This window comes from Aethalodelphis obliquidens, unplaced genomic scaffold (assembly GCF_003676395.1).
Source record: "Aethalodelphis obliquidens isolate GAN/ISIS:26980383/991018 unplaced genomic scaffold, ASM367639v1 scaffold33, whole genome shotgun sequence".
NCBI classification, from domain to species: domain Eukaryota; kingdom Metazoa; phylum Chordata; class Mammalia; order Artiodactyla; family Delphinidae; genus Aethalodelphis; species Aethalodelphis obliquidens.
The window spans coordinates 6242444-6263091 of record NW_020837977.1 but is presented as its reverse complement, the minus strand read 5'-3'; positions in this window follow the sequence as shown (position 1 = coordinate 6263091).

Below are 20648 nucleotides of genomic sequence, written 5' to 3'. Positions count from 1 at the left end.
ACACAGGCCCTTTGCAGAAGCCATGTCTTTTTTTTTTGATATTTTATTCTATTTATTTATTTTTATTTTGGCTGCGCCGGGTCTTCGTTGCGGCACGTGGGATCTTTTAGGCTGTGTCTTTAACAACGATCCCTACGTATTTGCTTGACACTGTTCATTTGCCTGTGAATACATCCCATTCCCCGTCTTTCCGCGGTTGGGGAGAATGTTTGCCAAGCCAGTTGATCAATTTCTCTAAGCAAAAGAGGACGTTTCAGGCCCCGTCTTTTCTTATGTCCGCCTTCCCAAGTCAGGGCAGCCCCTCCCCTTTGCTAGTGTATTGTGTTTGGAGTTGGGAATGGGGTCTCTTTCTGGCCAACGTGAATAAGACTGAGACAAGAAGCAGCTGGAAGACAGCATCATTTCATGGGCACTGATTTTACTGTAAGGCCGGGAGGATGGCAAAGTGGGGGACGTTTTTAGTTTCTGTAATAGTCTCCTCTAGAAGGATGGCAAGAGGGAAAGAAAAACCATCGGTCGGCTCTCTTGCCCCGGGCTCCATAATTTGCCTTTTACTTTCTGCATTTTCCTATTTGAGTCTGAAAAGCAGAGGACCCAAGCAATCAGCAACAGATGTCCTCGTGCAGGCTGCGTGGTACATGAATTCAGTTAGCATGCAAATTGTCATCCTAGGGCGATTCCTGGGGACTGCTGAAAAGACAGAAGGCTTGCTTTGCAAAATAGATAGAGGGCATGATTAAAATGTCTGGATCCAATCATATGTTTAATTACAATCCCTTTTTTATCTCAACTACAATGACTGGTAGCTATTATGACACAATATTGAAAATGTGTATGACGCATGGTGGCCCTTGGAAGGCTGATAGGTGGTCTGTGTTTGATCAAAATGATCAAAGCTCCTCGCCATGGAGAGCCCCCTCTCCTTCTCTCTCGTCTGATCCACTTAGACGAGCAGAATATGATTTACAGGAGACAGTTTATGTGATTTTCATTCCCCTAGAGCAGGGGCATAATTTTTGCATCACTATTTTCCCTAGAAACAATGGGGACTTGACAATGCTTATAAACACTCAATAACAGACCCTGCTCAGGGTTGTCTACAAGGCATTTCTCCTGCTTCAGCTCTCGTTGATTCTCATATGTTCCAACACTTTTGAATTTTATTATTGGTATAATTGGAAAAAAACAAAAAAAAATTGAAAGTGCTGAGAGGAGAAACTCTTGATGATTTCATTGTATTCGTACAATCCGATTATATTTTGGGGACCCCAGAGAACACAGATGACTTTCTCACCAGATCGTGTGTTGAGCATGAACGTTAACTACTTGGCTGAGGTTAAGATACATTTCACTTTGTAAGTTGTGGAAGTTGCATCAGCTGAAGCTGCTGGTGTGTCTGTTATAAAAAGAATTTATACTGGAATTTTTTTCTGTCCTTGAGCTGAAACTCTGGAAGGCAGAGAAATAAGGCACAAAAACAACACACCTCATTATGGGGATTTTAAACATGTAACCAGCACTATGGGGAGAACTGAGTTTGGCAACAATTTGATGAAAACATCCAGTATTAATTTGGACTTCACTTTATCAGATGAAAGTCTTTTACACATTTCATAGCTAGGTAGTTGCATATTTTTTCACATCTTGAAGGTTTGGGGTTAGACCTTCACGTAAAACTTGGGTTGTGGTTTCACGTATATTTGCGTCTCTATTCTAGAGGTGTCCTACCCTCCCTTGCTCTCCTTTTATGTTGGTTAATATGGTATAAAGAAAACACACATATTCTTTACTAGCAATAAGAAATTGAACCAAGTACTTGTGCTACTGCTCTGCACTCAGTAAGGTGCTGGGGGCTGTGAGGGGCTTTGGTGGACCTAAGGCTTGAATCGTGCCCTCAAGGATTTTACAGCCCAGTGCAAGCTCTACAGTGAGCCATAGCTGAGGCAGAACAGAGATGAAGAGATGGATGATAGAAAGACAGATGAGGAGAGAGTTGGGGAGTTGGAGAGGGAGGGACGAAAAAACCTTGGGCAGAAGGGTAGGCAGAGAAAGAGAAATGGCTAGAATCCTCGACTCCTTTATCAGCTGTGTTCTGTTACTATAGATTGACAAGGAAGTGGGTGGGGGATGGAGTCCAGGGAAAAGCTATTTATTGTCATAAGGCTTTGATTGCAAACTCTTTTGTTGGAATTCCAGCTATAGTTGGCTGAGATGGACCCTGGGTGAATCACAAACACTGTTTTTGTTGTTGTTTGTTTGTTTGTTTTAACCTGCAACCCAAGGTTTACCCTAAAAACAGGCTAAATGACCTATTTAGCTTTTACTCTAATTCAGCCCTTTAGATCCTATACCAGTAGCTAATATTTATTGAGCTCTTACATGTGCCAGGCATTGTACTAAGCACCAAAGAGGTGTTTTCTCATTGAGTCCTCAGAAAACTCCCCTTGGAGGTATCATTTTTCCAATGATTCAGGTGAAGAAAGTAAGCAACTTATCCACGGCTAGGGCTCGAGTAGTCAGCATTCAGAACCTGGGTGTTTAACCACTATTCTGAGCTAAGTTGATACTAATGGGGAGAAGATAAACCTAAGGAAAGATTGAAAAGCTTAAGTGAAAAAAGCTGACCCTTACCCCCCATAGAGTCTTACGATATTCCTGTTATAGAAACTCTATTCCTTAACAATAGAAACCAATTGTATTCCAGTCTCTGCTTATATCCAATCTCACTCTCCTCTTAGGGAGAGGGACGGAGTTGTGGGGTGTGGGATACTCTCTGGCATGAAGCGTATGCTGTAAGGACAGGTGAGAGGGTGAAGTCTGAGTAGCTGGAGCAGAACTTAAGCTGGTCTTTGTGAAATGAGCTGAGTAGGTAGTGAGGGAAGGAGGGTGTACTCCACTTAAGTAGGAAGGTATCGAGAAGGATGGAGGATACAGTGTGAATTTTCATGGAGGGTAGGGACCAGGGTGGGACTCTGCAGAGCTACAAGGAGATCTTCCCAGCAGAGGTGGATGGCTTGTGTCGGAGATGAGGGTCACGATGGAGGGCCTTATATCAGGTTCCTTTAACTCCTTAAGTTGCCGGGGTTCCCCTTCCCCCTCTTGTGACTCTGATAGTATTTGAACGAGACTGGGTACCATGACCGTGTGGCCTGGCGCGAGCTCTCGTTCAGCCCCATGGTGGGGAAGATGCCAGGATTGCCATGGGGACAGAAAAGAAGCTGGACTTGCCACAGGTTGTTCCCGCATTTGTCCGAGTTTCAACGGGAGGGAGCAGGGCTGCTGCTGAGCAGAAGCAGATCGTAAGGAAGCTTTCAAAAAAGACAAGCAGCGGGAATAGCTGCTGGGAGAAAGTCTCGCTTACCACAGCTGCGGGGGCGTGTTAGCTACTTCTATTCCCTAAGGAACTCCTTCCTGCTTTGTCACTTGCTCCTCTTGGTGCCATGTTGGGAATGGTCACTAAATGTCACTGCTTCGGGGTGTCAGAGCCGCTTGAATGTCCTGAGGGACTCGATCAGCATTCTCCCGAGTAGTTTACATCTACGCAGCGACTCTGATGTGCCCTCCGGACGCAGCTACCTCGTGATTGAGAGCAAGACTTCAATTTAATGGCATTTTACACTTGATAAGAGTGTGCTGTCTGTGTGTGTAGCCAAATGTGAGGTGATTACCCGACCACAGTGAGACTGAGTTTTGCGTTGTTTTCCAGGGCTGGAGGTGGGTCAGCCCTGATAGCCCAGCGCTCACCACCTTGCACCCATTCTCCCTCATACTAGTAAAGCTTTGTGAATTTGAGTCCCAGGTAATTCTGTGACTCTGGGGTTTTCCCAGGTCTGAGCACAATGGGAGTCAATCTTCCAGGCACAGAGAGAAAAGCATCTTTTCACCTTGGGGTTCCTCTAAGACCTTTTCCGAAGGAAGTGTAGACATCTTCTTGATTGAAATAACTTGACTGACAAAGCATTTAATTTAGTTGGCAGTTTAAAACTCTAACATAATTTAATATCACTGTATCGGTTTCCTGGGACTGCTGTGACAAATTGCCACAAGCTGGGTGGCTGATAACAACAGAAATGTATTCTCTCTCTGTTCTGGAGCCAGAAACCTGAAATCAAAGTGTCAGCAGGCCCCTAGAGAGAATTCTTTCTACCTCTTCCAACTTTTGCTGGCTCCAGCATTCCTTGGCTTGTGGCTGCATCACTCCAGTTTTTACCTTTGTCTTTGCATGGCCTTCTCCTCTCTGTGTCTGTATCTTTTCCTCTTCTGTCTCTACTTATCATTGGATTTAGGGCCCACTTGGATAATCCAGGATAATCTCATCTCAAGGTTCTTAACTTAATAATGTCTGCAAAGCCTCTCTTTCCAAAATAAGGTAGCATTCACAGTTTTCAGGTGTTAGGATGTGAACCTATCTTTTGGGAGAGCCACCATTCAATCCACTGTAACCTTGCTCCCTAAAGAAGCTGCCTTGAGAAAATATGACATTCAACAACTGTAAGATATAGCAGATATTTTAAAATATTATACGTGTAATTTTTAAGATGTGGATGATTCAAGAACATCCCTGGAAGGGGGGACCTTCGAGATGGCAGAGGAGTAAGACATGGAGATCACCTTCCTCCCCACAAATACATCAGAAATACATCTACATGTGGAACAACTCCTACAGAACACCTACTGAACGCAGGCAGAAGACCTCAGACTTCCCAAAAGGCAAGAAACTCCCCACGTACCTGGGTAGGACAAAAGAAAAAAGAAAAAACGGAGACAAAAGAATAGGGATGGGACCTGCACCTCTGGGAGGGAGCTGTGAAGGAAGAAAGGTTTACACACACTAGGAAGCTCCTTCGTGGGCAGAGACTGCGGGTGGCGGAGGGGGAAACTTCGGAGACACGGAGGAGAGCACAGCAACAGGGGTGCGGAGGGCAAAGCGGAGAGATTCCCGTACAGAGGATCGGTGGCGACCAGCACTCACCAGCCCGAGAGGCTTGTCTCCTCACCCACCGGGATGGGTGGGGCTGGGAGCTGAGGCTCGGGCTTCGGTCGGATCCCAGGGAGAGGACCGGGGTTGGCAGCGTGAACACAGCCTGAAGGGGGCTAGTGCACTACAGCGAGCCGGGAGGGAGTCCAGGAAAAAGTGCTAAGAGGCAAGAGACCACTGTCTCGGGTGCACGAAGAGAGGGGTTTCAGAGCTCCTCCTAAACGAGCTCCAGAGATGGCCATGAGTCGCGGCTATCAGCGTGGACCCCAGAGACGGGCATGAGATGCTAAGGCTGCTGCTACAGCCATCAAGAAGCCTGTGTGCGAGCACAGGTCACTATCCACACCTCCCCGCCCGGGAGCCTGTGCAGCCCGCCACGGCCAGGGTCCTGTGATCCAGGGACAACTTCCCCGGGAGAACGCACGGTGCGCCTCAGGCTGGTGCAACGTCCCGCTGGCCTCTGCCGCCGCAGGCTCACCCCACATCCGTACCCCTTCCTCCCCCCGGCCTGAGTGAGCCAGAGCCCCCGAATCAGCTGCTCCTTTAACCCCGTCCTGTCTGAGCGAAGAACAGACACCCTCAGGCGACCTACACACAGAGGCGAGGCCAAATCCAAAGCTGAACCTCAGGAGCTGTGTGAACAAAGAAGAGAAAGGGAAATCTCTCCCAGCAGCCTCAGGAACAGCGGATTAAATCTCCACAATCAACTTGATGTACCTGCATCTGTGGAATACATGAATAGACAACGAATCATCCCAAATTGAGGTGGTGGACTTTGAAGCAACAGTAGACTTGGGGTTTGCTGTCTGTGACTGACTTGTTTCTGATTTTTTATGTTTATCTTAGTATAGTTTTGGGGGCTTGTTATCATTGGTGGATTGGTTTATTGGTTTGATTGCTCTCTTTTTTTAAATTACTTCTAAACATTTTTTATTTTAATAAAATAAAAAGGAGGCCTGAGCCTCTGAGGTGGGAGAGCCAAGTTCAGGACATTGGTCCACCAGAGACCTCCTGGCCCCATGTAATAACAATCAACGAGAACTCACCCAGAGATCTCCATCCCAATGCTAAGACCCAGTTCCACCCAACAGCCACTAAGCTCCAGTGCTGGATGCCCCATGCCAAACAACTAGCAAGACAGGAACACAATCCCACCCATTAGGAGAGAGCCTGCCTAAAATCATACTAAGTTCACAGACACCCCAAAAGCCACCACCGGAAAAGGCCCTAGCCACCAGAAAGACAAGATCTAGCCCCACCCACCAGAACACAGGCAGCAGTCCCCTCTACCAGGAAGCCTACACAACCCATTGAACCAAACTCAGCCACTGGGGGCAGACACCAAAAACACAGGAACTGCAAACATACAGCCTGCAAAAAGGAGACCCCAAACACAGTAACTTAAGCAAAATGGGAAGACAGAGAAATATGCAGCAGATGAAGCAGCAAGGTAAAAACCCACCAGACCTAACAAATGAAGAGGAAAGAGGCAGTCTACCTAAAAAAGAATTCAGAGTAATGATAATGATGATCCAAAATCTTGGAAATATAATGGAGAAAATACAAGAAATGTTTAACAAGGGCTTAGAAGAACGAAAGAGCAAACAAACAATGATGAACAACACAATAAATGAAATTAAAAATTCTCTAGAATGAATCAATAGCAGAGTAACTGAGGCAGAAGAACAGATAAGTGACCTGGAAGATAAAATAGTGGAAATAACTATCGCAGAGCAGAATAAAGAGAAAAGAATGAAAAGAACTGAGGACAGTCTCAGAGACCTCTGGGACAACATTAAACACACCAACATTCAAATTATAGGGGTCCCAGAAGATGAAGAGAAAAAGAAAGGTCTGAGAAAATATTTGAAGAGATTATAGTTGTAAACTTCCTTAACATGGGAAAGGAAATAGTCAAGTCCAAGAAGCTCAGAGAGTCCCTTACAGGATAAATCCAAGGAGTAACATGTGAAGACAAATATTAATCAAACTGTCAACAATTAAATATAAAGAAAAAATATTAAAAGTAGCAAGGGAAAAGCAACAAATAACATAGAAGGGAATCCGCATAGGTTAACAGCTGATATTTCAGCAGAAACTGCAAGCCAGAAGGAAGTGGCAGGACATAATGAAAGTAATGAAAAGGAAAAACCCACAACAAAGATTACTCTACCCAGCAAGGGTCTCATTCAGATTTGACGGAGAAATTAAAACCTTTACAGACAAGCAAAAGTTAAAAGAATTCAGCACCACCAAACCAGCTTTACAACAAATGCTAAAGGAACTTCTCTAGGCAGAAAACACAAGAGAAGGAGAAGACCTACAATATCAAACCCAAAACAATTAAGAAAATTGTAATAGGAGCACACATATCAACAATTACCTTAAATGTAAATGAATTAAACGCTCCAACCAAAAGACATAGACTGGCTGAATGGAAACAAAAACAAGACCTGTATAGATGCTGTCTACAAGGGACCCACTTCAGACCTAGGGATACAGACAGACTGAAAGTGAGGGGATGGAAAAAGATATTGCATGCAAATGGAAATTAAAAGAAAGCTGGAGTAACAATTCACATATCAGACCAAATAGACTTTAAAATTAAGACTATTTCAAGAGACAAAGATGGACACTACATAATGATCAAGAAATCAATCTAAGAAGAAGATAAAACAATTGTAAATATTGATGTACCCAACATAGGAGCACCTCAATGCATAAGGCAAATGCTAACAGCCATAAAAAAGAAAATCGACAGGAACACAATAATAGTAGGGGACTTTAACACCCCACTTTCACCAATGAACAGGTCATCCAAAATGAAAATAAATATGGAAACACAAGCTTTACATGACACATTAGACAAGAGGGACTTACTGATATTTATAACATTCCATCCAAAAACAACAGAATACACTTTCTTCTCAAGTGCTCATGGAACATTCTCCAGGATAGATCATATCTTGGGTCACAAATCAAGCCTTGGTAAATTTAAGAAAATTAAAATTGTATCAAATATACTTTCCAACTGCAACACTATGAGACTAGATATCAATTACAGGAAAAAATACAAACACATGGAGGCTAAACAATACGCTACTAAATAACCAAGAGATCACTGAAGAAATCAAAAAGGAAATAAGAAAATACCTAGAAACAAATAACAGTGAAAACACGATGACCCAAAACCTATGGGATGCAGCAAAAGCAGTTCTAAGAGGGAAGTTTATAGCAGTACATTCCTACCTCAAGAAACAAGAAAAATCTCAAATAAACAACCTAATCTTACACCTAAAGCAGTTAGAGAAAGAAGAACAAAAAAATCCCAAAGTTAGGAGAAGGAAAGAAATCGTAAAGATCAGAGCAGAAATAAATGAAAAAGAAATGAAGGAAAAAATAGCAAAGATCAATAAAACTAAAAGCTGATTCTTTGAGAAGATAAAAAAATTGATAAACCGTTAGCCAGACTCATGAAGAAAAAAAGGGAGAAGACTCAGATCAACAGAATTAGAAATGAAGAAGGAGAAGTAACAACTGACACTGCAGAAGGATCATGAGAGATTACTACAACCAACTATATGCCAATAAAATGGACACCCTGGAAGAAATGGACAAATTCTTAGAAAAGCACAGCCTTCCAAGACTGAAGCAGGAAGAAATAGAAAATATAAACCAATCACAAGCAGCGAAATTGAAAGCGTGATTAAAAATCTTCCAACAGACCAAAGCCGAGGACCAGATGGCTTCACAGGCGAATTCTATCAAACATTTAGAGAAGAGCTAACATCTATCCTTCCCAAACTCTTCCAAAATATAGCAGAGAGGAACACTCCCAAACTCATTCTATGAGGCCACCACCACCTTGATACCAAAAGCAGAAAAAGATGTCACAAAAAAGAAAACTACAGGCCAATATCACTGATGAACATAGATGCAAAAATCCTCAACAACATACTAGCAAACAGAATCCAACAGCACATTAAAAGGATCATACACCATGATCAAGTGGGGTTTATACCAGGAATGCAAGGATTCTTTAATATATGCAAATCAATCAATGTGATGCACCATATTAACAAACTGAAGGGTAAAACCATATGATCATCTCAATAGATGCAGTAAAAGCCTTCAAAAAATTCAACACCCAATTATGATAAAAACTCTCCAGAAAGTAGGCATAGAGGGAACCTACCTGAACATAATAAAGCCCATGTATGAGAAATTCATAGCCAACATCATTCTCAATGGTGAAAAACTGAAACCATTTCCACTAAGATCAGGAACAAGACAAGATTGCCCACTCTCACCACTATTATTCAACATCGTTTTGGAAGTTTTAGCCACAGCAGTCAGAGGAGAAAAAGAAATAAAAGGAATCCAAATCAGAAAAGAAGAAGTAAAGCTGTCACTGTTTGCAGATGACAGGATACTATACATAGAGAATCCTGAAGATGCTACCAGAAAACTACTAGAGCTCATCAATAAATTTGGTAAAGTAGCAGGATACAAAATTAATGCACAGAAATCTCTTGCATACCTATATACTAATGGTGAAAAATCTGAAAGAGAAATTAAGGAAACACTCCCATTTACCACTGCAACAAAACGAATAAAATACCTAGGAATAAGCCTACCTAAGGAGACAAAAGACCTGTATGCAGAAAACTGTAAGACACTGATGAAAGAAATTAAAGATGATACCAACAGATGGAGAGATATACCATGTTCTTGGATTGCAAGAATCAACATTGTGAAAATGACTATACTACCCAAAGCAATTTACAGATTCAATGCAATCCCTATCAAACTACCACTGACATTTTTCACAGAACTAGAACAAAATATTTCACAGTTTGTATGGAACCACAAAAGACCCCGAATAGTGAAAGCAATCTTGAGAAAGAAGAACGAAGCTGGGGGAATCAGACTCCCTGACTTCAGACTATACTACAAAGCTACAGTAATCAAGGCAGTATGGTACTGGCACAAAAACAGAAGTATAGATCAATGGAACAGGATAGAAAGCCCAGAGGTACACCCATGCACATATGGTCACCTTATCTGTGATAAAGGAAGCAAGAATATACAATGGAGAAAAACAGCCTCTTCAATAAGTGGTGCTGGGAAAGCTGGACAGCTACATGTAAAAGAATGAAATTAGAACACTCCCTAACACCATACACAAAAATAAACTCAAAATGGATTAAAGACCTAAATGTAAGGCAAGACACCATCAAACTCTTAGAGGAAAACATAGGCAAAACACTCTATGACATAAATCACAGCAAGATCCTTTTTGATCCCTGTCCTAGAGAAATGGAAATAAAAACAAAAGTAAACAAATGAGACCTAATGAAACTTAAAAAGCTTTTGCACAGCAAAGGAAACCATAAACAAGATGAAAAGACAACCCTTTCTCCCAAAGAATGGGAGAAAATATTTGCAAATGAAACAATTGACAAAGGACTAATCTCCAAAATTTACAAGCAGCTCATGCATCTCAATATCAACAAAACAAACAACCCAATCCAAAAATGGGCAGAAGACCTAAATAGACATTTCTCCCAAGAAGATGTACAGATTGCCAACAAACACATGAAAGGATGCTCAACATCACTAATCATTAGAGAAATGCAAAGCAAAACTACAATGAGGTATCACCTCACCCCGGTCAGAATGACCATCATAAAAAATCTACAATGAATGCTGGAGAGGGTGTGGAGAAAAGGGAATCCTCTTGCACTGTTGGTGGGAATATAAATTGATACAGCCACTATGGAGAACAGTATGGAAGTTCCTTAAAAAACTAAAAGTAGGACTACCATATGACCTAGCAATCTGACTACTGGGCATATACCCTGAGAAAACTATAATTCAAAAAGAGTCATGTACCACAATGTTCATTGCAGCTCTGTTTACAATGGCCAGGACATGGAAGCAACCTAAGTGTCCATCGACAGATGAATGGATAAAGATGTTGCACATATATACAATGTAATATTACTCAGCTATAACAAGAAACAAAATTGAGTTAACTGTAGTTAGGTGGATGGACTTAGAGTCTGTCATACAGAGTGAATTAAGCTAGAAAGAGAAAAACAAATACTGTGTGCTAACACATATATATGGAATATTTAAAAAAATGGTTCTAATAAACCTAGGGGCAGGACAGGAATAAAGATGCAGACGTAGAGAATGGACTTGAGGACACGGGGACTGGGAAGGTTAAGCTGGGACGAAGTGAGAGTGGCATGGACATATATACATTACCAAATGTAAAATAGCTAGCTAGTGGGAAGCAGCTGCATAGCACAGAGAGATCATTTTGGTGCTTTGTGACCACCGAGAGGGTTGGGATAAGGAGGGTGGGAGAGAGAGGCAAGAGGGAGGGGATATGGGGATATATGTATACATATAGCTGATTCACTTTGTTATACAGCAGAAACTAACACAACATTGTAAAGCAATTATACTCCAATAAAGATTTTTTTAAACATTTCTAGTCAGAGACTAGGAAAGGTGGTTTTTTTCTTTTTTTGTGTTACGCGGGCCTCTCACTGTTGTGGCTTCTCCCGTTGCGGAGCACAGGCTCCGGACGCACAGGCTCAGCGGCCATGGCTCATGGGCCCAGCCGCTCCGCGGTATGTGGGATCTTCCGTGACTGGGGCACGAACCCGTGTCCCCTATATCGGCAGGCGGACTCTCAACCACTGTGCCACCAGGGAAGCCCAGGAAGGGTGTTTTTTTATTTTCACTGCATTTGAGACCTGGGTCCGCTAATTACCAGCTGCAGACAGGTCTCTCCTTTGTCACAGGAGCTGGTCACTTTGGAGGTTAGGAGGATAAAACACCACAGGACTCACTTTGTAAACTGAGGAGTGGTATGCAAAAGTAGGTGGAGGAGTTTGATGCTGTTAGCGGGACATGAGAACTTGCAAAGTGGTTCACTTTTGGGGGCCATGCTTACAAAGATGCTTCTGAGTCCATGAAACCATCCAGGTTTGTACCATACTACTCGAATTAAATACTTTTAGTGTGCAGCAACTAATTTTGAGTTAGGATTTCCTTATAAACAATATACATAGACATGAACTCGATCAAAAAACATCTAATGGTAAGATGTTCAATAATGAAAAGACTATTTCCTTTGCAGTCCTTGGCACATATGGGGTTGGCCAAAAATTTCGCTCACGTTTTTCCGTAAGATGTTACAGAAGTCTTAAACGCAAATACTTCGGTCTTCAGAAATAGCTCTACTGTCTTGATTTGGTCATCTGCCCTGTGCTTTCTGTTATGCAGCACTTACAGCCTGTAGTAACTAAAGAAGAATCAGCAGTTTATGAAAGCACAACAGACTTACCGGAGGGTAATTTGATCAGATAAACACATCTAATGGCAAAGTTTTTATCACTGCAAAATCATACACTAGAGAAATTTTAATGCATAGAAATCATCCTTAAAGTACTCAGACTAGATTTTCAAAGTCATTTATTTTAATGATGCCTCATTAACTGTTTAAAAAAAAAACCCCCAAACTTTTGAGTCATTATTTTATCTTACAAATAGTAAGTATTCTTTGTAGACAGGAACTGTCTGTTAAAGTAATATTTGACATCTACTGAATCAAAAATACTTTACAGTGAAAGGCTGACATCTGTTTACTATATAAAAAATGGGTGCTGTGTATTTTTACTGGAAGAATTTTCCTTTAATAAGGCAGCCTAAAGTCATCTACACACACCAAACCAATTTACAGCCCAAACCTGTTGAATACCAACACAGCATCACGGATGCTTAGTGATCCTTTCTTTTTTTTTTTTTTTTCCAGCATTATTCTGATTTGGTATTGAGTTTGTATAGGAAATGTGCTTGTCTTTTTTTGTTTGTCTTGTTTTTGAGTGAAAGGATATAATAGCAATAAAAAGGCCTGGGTTAATTATTAATTTGGTGAGCTTTAATCTTTTCAGTGCTCTCAACTTTGATTTCATTATATTGGTAGTTGATCTTCCTTATTTAAGAAGATCAAACTGCAACTGAGCTTTTTATATTTTTCAATCTAGTAGTAAGTAGCAAACAAAGTCTGTATGTTTGGCCAATTCCACCGGAGATCTAAGACACTGCAATTAGGAAGAGACCAGACAGAAGACAGTCAACTTGGTAAAGGGTTTAAATCTGTGTGTAATCTCACACAGGTGCTGCTTCCTGTGCTCTGGAAAATCCCTCAGCACAAAACAGGCCAACTGAGGCACACCTGGGTTAAAGCAGAACATCTGGACCTACTCTTTCCTACTCGCTCATGTTCTTCAAATCTCCCCAAAACAAATGGTGCTTTAGTGCAAGTCTGACACCAGAGATTTGTAAGCCCTATGTGCACTGCCAAATCCAGTTTGATACAAAACACAGCTACCTTTCTTGAATCAAATACATTACAGATACGATACCTGCATCATATATTTCAATTAGCCAAGCCTCAAGTAATTTATGGGGGTCGTTTCCACCACTAGTAATAAATTTCACAGTGGCATTAACATTTAAACAGGGAATTGTAAGGAAGGTTGAAATCCAACATCTAATAAATGCCCTAGCGTTCATTGGTCACATGCTCTTTGTTTTCTAGTCATACAACCAATTGGCTGGGAAAGTCCTGAAAATTAAATATGGGTCTAGTTATACTTAATGAAATGCCAGTTTTAGTGGGTCTCAGTTTCCTTGAGAAAAAGCACATATCTGTTAAATTTCTAAATGTATGATTTTTACTTAATGGAGCCACTTAATTCTTAGATGTTCTGGGAGGTTTTGTAATTAGTTAATGACAATGTATTGTAGGTATACTGTGGGCCTAGCATTATACTGGAATAACTGAATTTACAAATGATCCAGAAAACTATCAGTGTAATTTGTGTGGCCTTACACAAGGCCTTTCAGTAATTGCTTTATGTGGAATTTTGGCATTTCAGCTCAGGCCGTTGCCAGGGAGTAGGAATGGTCAGGAGGAAGAATGAATGGGATGGAGCAGGTACGCCTTTTTTTTTTTTAACATCTTTATTGGAGTATAATTGCTTTACAATGGTGTGTTAGTTTCTGCTTTATAACAAAGTGAATCAGTTATACATATACATATATCCCCATATCCCCTCCCTCTTGCATCTCCCTCCCACCCTCCCTATCCCACCCCTCCAGGTGGTCACAAAGCACCGAGCTGATCTCCCTGTGCTATGTGGCTGCTTCCCACTAGCTGTCTATTTTACGTTTGGTAGTGTATGTATGTCCATGCCACTCTCTCACTTCGTCCCAGCTTACCCTTCCCCCTCCCCGTGTTCTCAAGTCCATTCTCTAGTAAGAGCAGGTACGCCTTTTATGGCTCCCATAAATGATGCAGAAACGATGGGGTTGGTGTGGAGGAGATCAACAATATGTGTGTACATTTTAGAGAAACACATCTAAATACATCTTCCAGTGTTAACATTTTGAACCGCTAATCAGTTCATTACAGTAAACTTATTACACTTGCAATGCTGATCTGTTTATTGTTTGAATTCCTTGGATTCAGTTGGTGTTAGTCAAATCCACTATCTCCAAGAAGGCTTGGAGGTAAAGAGGAAGGAGGGAGTGGGGATCGAGGGCGTGGTGGGATGGAGGGAGTGATGGAGAAGGGGAGGCACAAAGAGCACCTGTCATGCGTATCAATGTGTAGTAATCGAGAAGGCAGGTTCTGGAATGTTCAGAAAGCAGTCTCAACTCTCAGGGGGTATTATTGCTAGTTTAGCAGAAAGCTCTGAAGCACCAAATGATACCTTATATTTCTGAAGCATCGGGATTGAGAGAGGTGCCTTTGGAATTCAGGGTAACTTGGATCTGGTCCAGATGCTCCCAAGGTAGGGCTAATGGGAGGGCCTCCTAGAGGAGAGGTGTATATACCTTGACTTGGTAGTGATGCAACTTGGCATTGAATCAAACTCAATGCCTCTTGGCAATACAGCCCAGTCACTCAAATAATGGAAGCGCTTAATTTTCTTTTCCAAAGCTTCTCGGCAGCATAGTTTGTTTTTGGTCGAGCGAGTGCATGCTTACAATATTAAATGTATGAATTAGATAGGCTTTCAGATTTAAGAATTCTCAAGTTGGTAATTTTTGTGAAATTTACTTTGTTTTAAAAAATAATCAAAATTGTAATAGCTTTGTTTTCCCTCTGAACCTCATATTTTGTGATGTGAATGGATACGTTACCCATCTCAGAACTGGTTTTCTTGTGTCAGTTTCTTGTATCCAGAATCAGTGAAGGATAATTTAGAATTGAAAGGATTGCAGAGAGTGTGGGGAGTAGGGGAGAAGAGTAAAAGGTTTCTATAAAGAGAAAAGCAGGCAAAGTGTGAGTACACAAAAATGGAAGCTGAAGTATTCTAGAACATATACATAAAGTTGGCTTTTGTAAGATTACCAAGAAATGGAAAGGATTAGAAAAAGAAGCTAATGCTCGAAGCTAAAAGTTTTGAGAGAAATCGCTCTTACAAGAGGAAGGTGTGATCTAATACAGACATAGGATACCTGCCCTAAAATTGTGTGAGGGTCAAAGAATTTTTGGCAGGGAGAAAAAAGTTCCGAAACAGATACCTAATGGAGAGGCCGTGGGAGCTTCCAAAGACGTAAAGAAAGTAAGTGGAGTAACCCAAGTTATAAATAAGGGGGTAGCACATTGCCTGAATAGTAGGAAATGAGTTTTGTGAAGGCAGAGATCATGGCAGGAGATATTTGATTTCTCAGCTCTGGCACGAGGCCTGGTACACAATGGGTAATCAGCTCCTGAAGAATGAGCACAGCTGTAAAGGTATAAAGTCAGGCAAAATTAGCAAGGATGGGAGGATATTTGTTAGGCAGTAGGATAAAAACAAAGAAAAGGAGATGATTTTCTGAGTAAAAGAAACCATAAAAGATAACACAAATTTAGCCTTTTTGTGAATGAAATTTAGATTGGAAAATGTAATCCTAAAACACTTTATTGGGAGGAAATATCTAAGTTTCAGATCATGTTTTCCAATCAAAACATACCCACTTGAGAATATGAACACAAGATAAAATTAAATGGCCTTATCAAATAGTTTAGCTGAATATCATTCAGATCTGTGATAGACAGCTACATTCCACATGTTTCTACAGCCCAAGAGGAGGGAGCTTATCATCTGGGCCATCTCACTGTTCAGTAGTATCTGGTTGGATTTCAAGTTTGTTAAACACCTAAATTATTTTGATGAGACTACACAACGCTTTTCTTTTGTACTCACTTTCTAAAAATGAGAACACACACACATATATATATATATATTTTTCTATGTAAGATGCAAGTAAGAAATACCTTTTTCTTCTATTTAATGACTGTCTATTCCTCCAGATGCTGTCAATAAAGTATTTTACAGATGGGGAAAAATAAAGAAGGATTTGACTGGTTAAGAGACCTGAGTCTGTAGAATTTTAGTGGAATCCTTGGAAATGATTCTCCATCATCTTTATTCAGGAGACAAAGCAGGACAAAGAGCCTGAAATGAAATGCTAAGGAAATCTAGCTCTTAATATTGATTAGTGTTTACTGCAAGGATTGATCTACAGGTATTATGAAGACCAAAACGTTCAGGGTCATGGTCTTTATTCCTTTATAAGCCATATGGGAGGCTGCCTGAGAAATTTTCCTCCCTGGTGTGGTTGGTGGAGGTTCACTCCAGGGGGTTGGTTGAGTAGCTGCCTCCCCGTGCTGGATCCAATAAAGAGATCAGCCTCTTCACTTTCCCTTAGAGCCTTTAGTGGAACACAGGTTGATCTCAGGGCTATTCTATTATGTTTTTGTTAAATCTTTAAGGTTGAAGCTGATTAACTTTTAGATGAAGCCACACTCTGAAATGAAGTTTAAAATGTCTTAACCTTCAAATAGGAATGGAATTCTCCCCAGTCATTATTAGAATCCACTGATGTTACAAATTTGTGGACGGATGTTATCCATTAAGGTGAAAGCAAAAAGGCTGTAAAGCTGACTCAGAAGGCTAAGTACTTTACCTTCAGGGAAGCACATATAAAAATCTGTTCTGAACCGTGTATATAGTGATAGTTAAAGCTTTGAACACCTGGTTCTTAACTGGCTAGGCAAAGTCATATAAAATACTGACATACCTTCTACTTACTGTTATTTTGATCTTTAGGCAGGTTACTATTTTTATTACACATGCTTAGGAATTTAGCCTCAACGATCGGTCAAGCCAGAGGGCATTTATTGAATGCCAACCGTGTGCTAACAGAAACCTAGGATGAAGTCTAGTCCTAGGTTCAGACTAGACTTCTCAGGACCTGCCTTGGTCTAATGCTTGGACTAATGGAAATAATGGTTAAGTTCAGTAGTTCCTAACACCTTTTCTTGGTGATTTGACAAGTTGACATTTTTCAGAGGGTTTAAAATCTGCAAGGCGCTACATGCCTGGCTTGGTTAGCTGGGCCGGTTGTAAACATGGCACTAATGAGACCAAGGTTCAGTTCCCATATGGCCTAGGGTGTTTTGAAGGCGAAAAATACCACAGGCTGTGTCTCTAACAATGCCTAGCTTCTTGATTTGCCAATAATCGCCGTGGTTCAAGAAGGAGGACCACTCTAGAGAGAATGGGGCTCCGGGAAAATCCTCTGTCACTCCTGGAAAAATAATCCACGAACATCATCCTGGTTAAGGTGGCCATAAATGGGAGAGAATGGAACCCGAGATTATCATCATAAAAATCAAATTTCCGTGTGTGTTATGAAATGTATGCAAGAGGATAGTGAATTTATTGAGCATTTCCTGTCTATCTGCTCTTGTTCTGAGCTTTATTTTATATGTATTAACTTATATAACCTTCATAATAGCTCTGTGAAGTAAGTACTCTCGATAGCCCTATTTTATTCATAAGGAAACTGAGACATACAGACCATTATCAGTTTGCTCCAAGAACGCATGGCAGGCTGATTCCAGAGCTCTTGTATTCACCATTGCACTCAACAGGAGCATTGCTTGGAGAGGAAATACGTTAGCTTGCTAGTCAGCTCTCAAATAGGTGAGAGCTACTGAAGGACTAATCCTGGTTCACTGATGAATGGTAGCTACATAATGGTCTTTGACTCTATTGCTGGACAATTACATTCACCGATTAGCTAAAATTAGTCCATGAAATTTCCATCCTTTCAACTCTTATGACACCTTAAACTAAGAAAATGTGCACTTGAATATTTCGTTGCAAATGTCCTCGGGTGTTTTTGAAAAAGACTTCCAAATTAAAAGCTACCTCTACTGTCCATCCAATAAAACACCATATAAGTTACTGCATAAAATCGAACTAGACATTCAAAATCAAAGTAAAAGACATGATCTTCCCTCTGCTGCCTTTCTCCCATCAGCCTCACGAACAAGTCCAATCTCCCTTATGGAAAAAAGCCTCCCATTGACCCCAGCTTTCCAACAGTCTATTCATATCCAAAAGTCCTTGCTTTTAAGACTGAATTCTGACAATCACTCTCATTTCTTAATCCCCTGCAAATGTGCTTTCCTGCTCTATTCTACTGAACTAAGTCCCTTGAACAGTATCAATCCTCTCTTATTAGGTAACTCTATCTTCTCTGGGTGCGTTTATTCTGCCTGCCCTCTCCATAGAATTTGCTCTTACTTCCCAACCCAGCTCTTATATTCATTATGCTGTGTCATTGTAAGTTTCTCTTACCTCTCCTGTTTGTTTCACTTAGCCTGGCTCAAACACAGGCATTGCCTTAGGTTCTTGTTCTTATCCCTCTCTTCTCCTCATCCTCTGCTCTCACCCTGGGTGACCTTATTTTCATCCAGGTACCCAACAGTGACTTGTGTATGGGAGATGCCAAAATCGAATCTGTGTAGTCCTGAATTCTCTTCCAAGGTAGTTTTCCATCTTCTTGCTATTTATTTTTCTTCTGGTTGGCCTACCCATATTGGAGACTCAATTTGTCCAAACTATGTCCCTGCCTCCAGACTATTCTTGAATTTATGCCTTACCAAGCTGGAAATCTGACTTATCCTTGGCTTTTCCCTGTCCCTTATTCCCTACTTCCAAGGGTTTGGCAAGTCCTGTTGATTCTATTTCTAAAAACTTTTTGGAATCTGTCTGTCTTCCAATTCTATTTCTATGGGAATAATTGAGACGCTTCATCCAAAATTGTTGAGCACCTACTATGTGTCAGGCATTGGGCTAGGGGTACAAAGATAGATAAGCGTTCATTCCTGCATCAGGAGCCCTACAGTTCAAGAGAGGGGACAGAAGGAAACAAGTTACTATGTTATGATGGCAGGAAGTCTGTGCAGTGTGTTCTGGGAATACAGATGTGGGAGAACAATGTGCTGTCGGCACAGGGAATGGAATCTGGTAGTCAAACACATTAGAGGTATTTGCTTGTAGCAAACTGCCTCTTTCTGAGCACCAAACAAACACTTAATTACATAAACAATGTTTTAGTTACCTTCTTTCATAATCAGCTGAGAGTTTTTTAGAAACGATATTTATTCAAAGTGTGATCTGCTTCTCCCTGCTGACAGTGAGAATTTCAGTATTCTGAAGGTCTACCTGCTCTGTGCTATGTGACCCATGTGAAATTTAGAGCTCTCCTGTGATTTCATATCACTGAGTGGAAAATACAGGCAATTCTATCCTGAAAGAACCACTCAAAATTGTCATTGTGGCTCTTACTAGAACCAGAAAAAAAAAAAAAGTAACAACATTGAAAAAATTTTTAACACTACTGTTCATTTAAAACGTTAAAAAACTTAATATACTTAGATGTGGAAGAGTAGCTTATTAGCTCAAAATTTCATATTTAATCCAAATATTCTTGTGTCTGGGGTGTTATTAAAATCATTATCGAATGTCAAAATGGTTAAGTATTGGCAATTTTATGTGATCTAGCCTAAGAAATCTAAAACTTCTTTTTTTTAATTTATTGGGAGCAGTAGAATTGAGAATATGTATTATGATGTTAAGGGTAACTAAGGCAAGGTCATCTTTATGGATTGGCCATTGACATTCTTCTATTTTATTCCTTTAATTTTCTTATTTCAGTAGAGATTCTTGAATGTTTAATACTTTACTCTCTATGATATGAATATATATTTTGCGTGGGGGCATCTTGACAAACCATCATTTAGCAGCTAGGTAGTTCTTGGATTTGGAGCTCGCTATGGATGTCAGAGGTGGGAAGAGCTAGGTCTCTATTTTTAAAGACAAAGCATCTAAGCGTCAGGGACTCAGGGACGTTAACATACCCAACAGTATGGAGCAAATGATTCATAGAATTGCGACTAGAGCTCTTTGTTTGCAGAGGCCAAGGATCTATTCAAGAGTTGAGAGAGAAAGAGAAAGGAATTCAGAGGATTTGTGACGGTATTAAGGAGTGGACCTCGTCTCTAGGCAACCACGACCTTCCAGTTTCCATTAATCCATACTCCCCTGGCCAAACTGAATAGGCTCCTTCTTACATTATTCTTGCCATGAGATCTGTTGCCTTCACATTGGTTTCCGAGTTACCAAACAAGATGTTCTGTGGCAGGAGGGACACGTACTTACAGTACCAGGCACTAGGATGAGACTTGGTCTTTAGTTCCAAGAACTGGGAAATACAAATACAATTCTTTAAAGAAAAT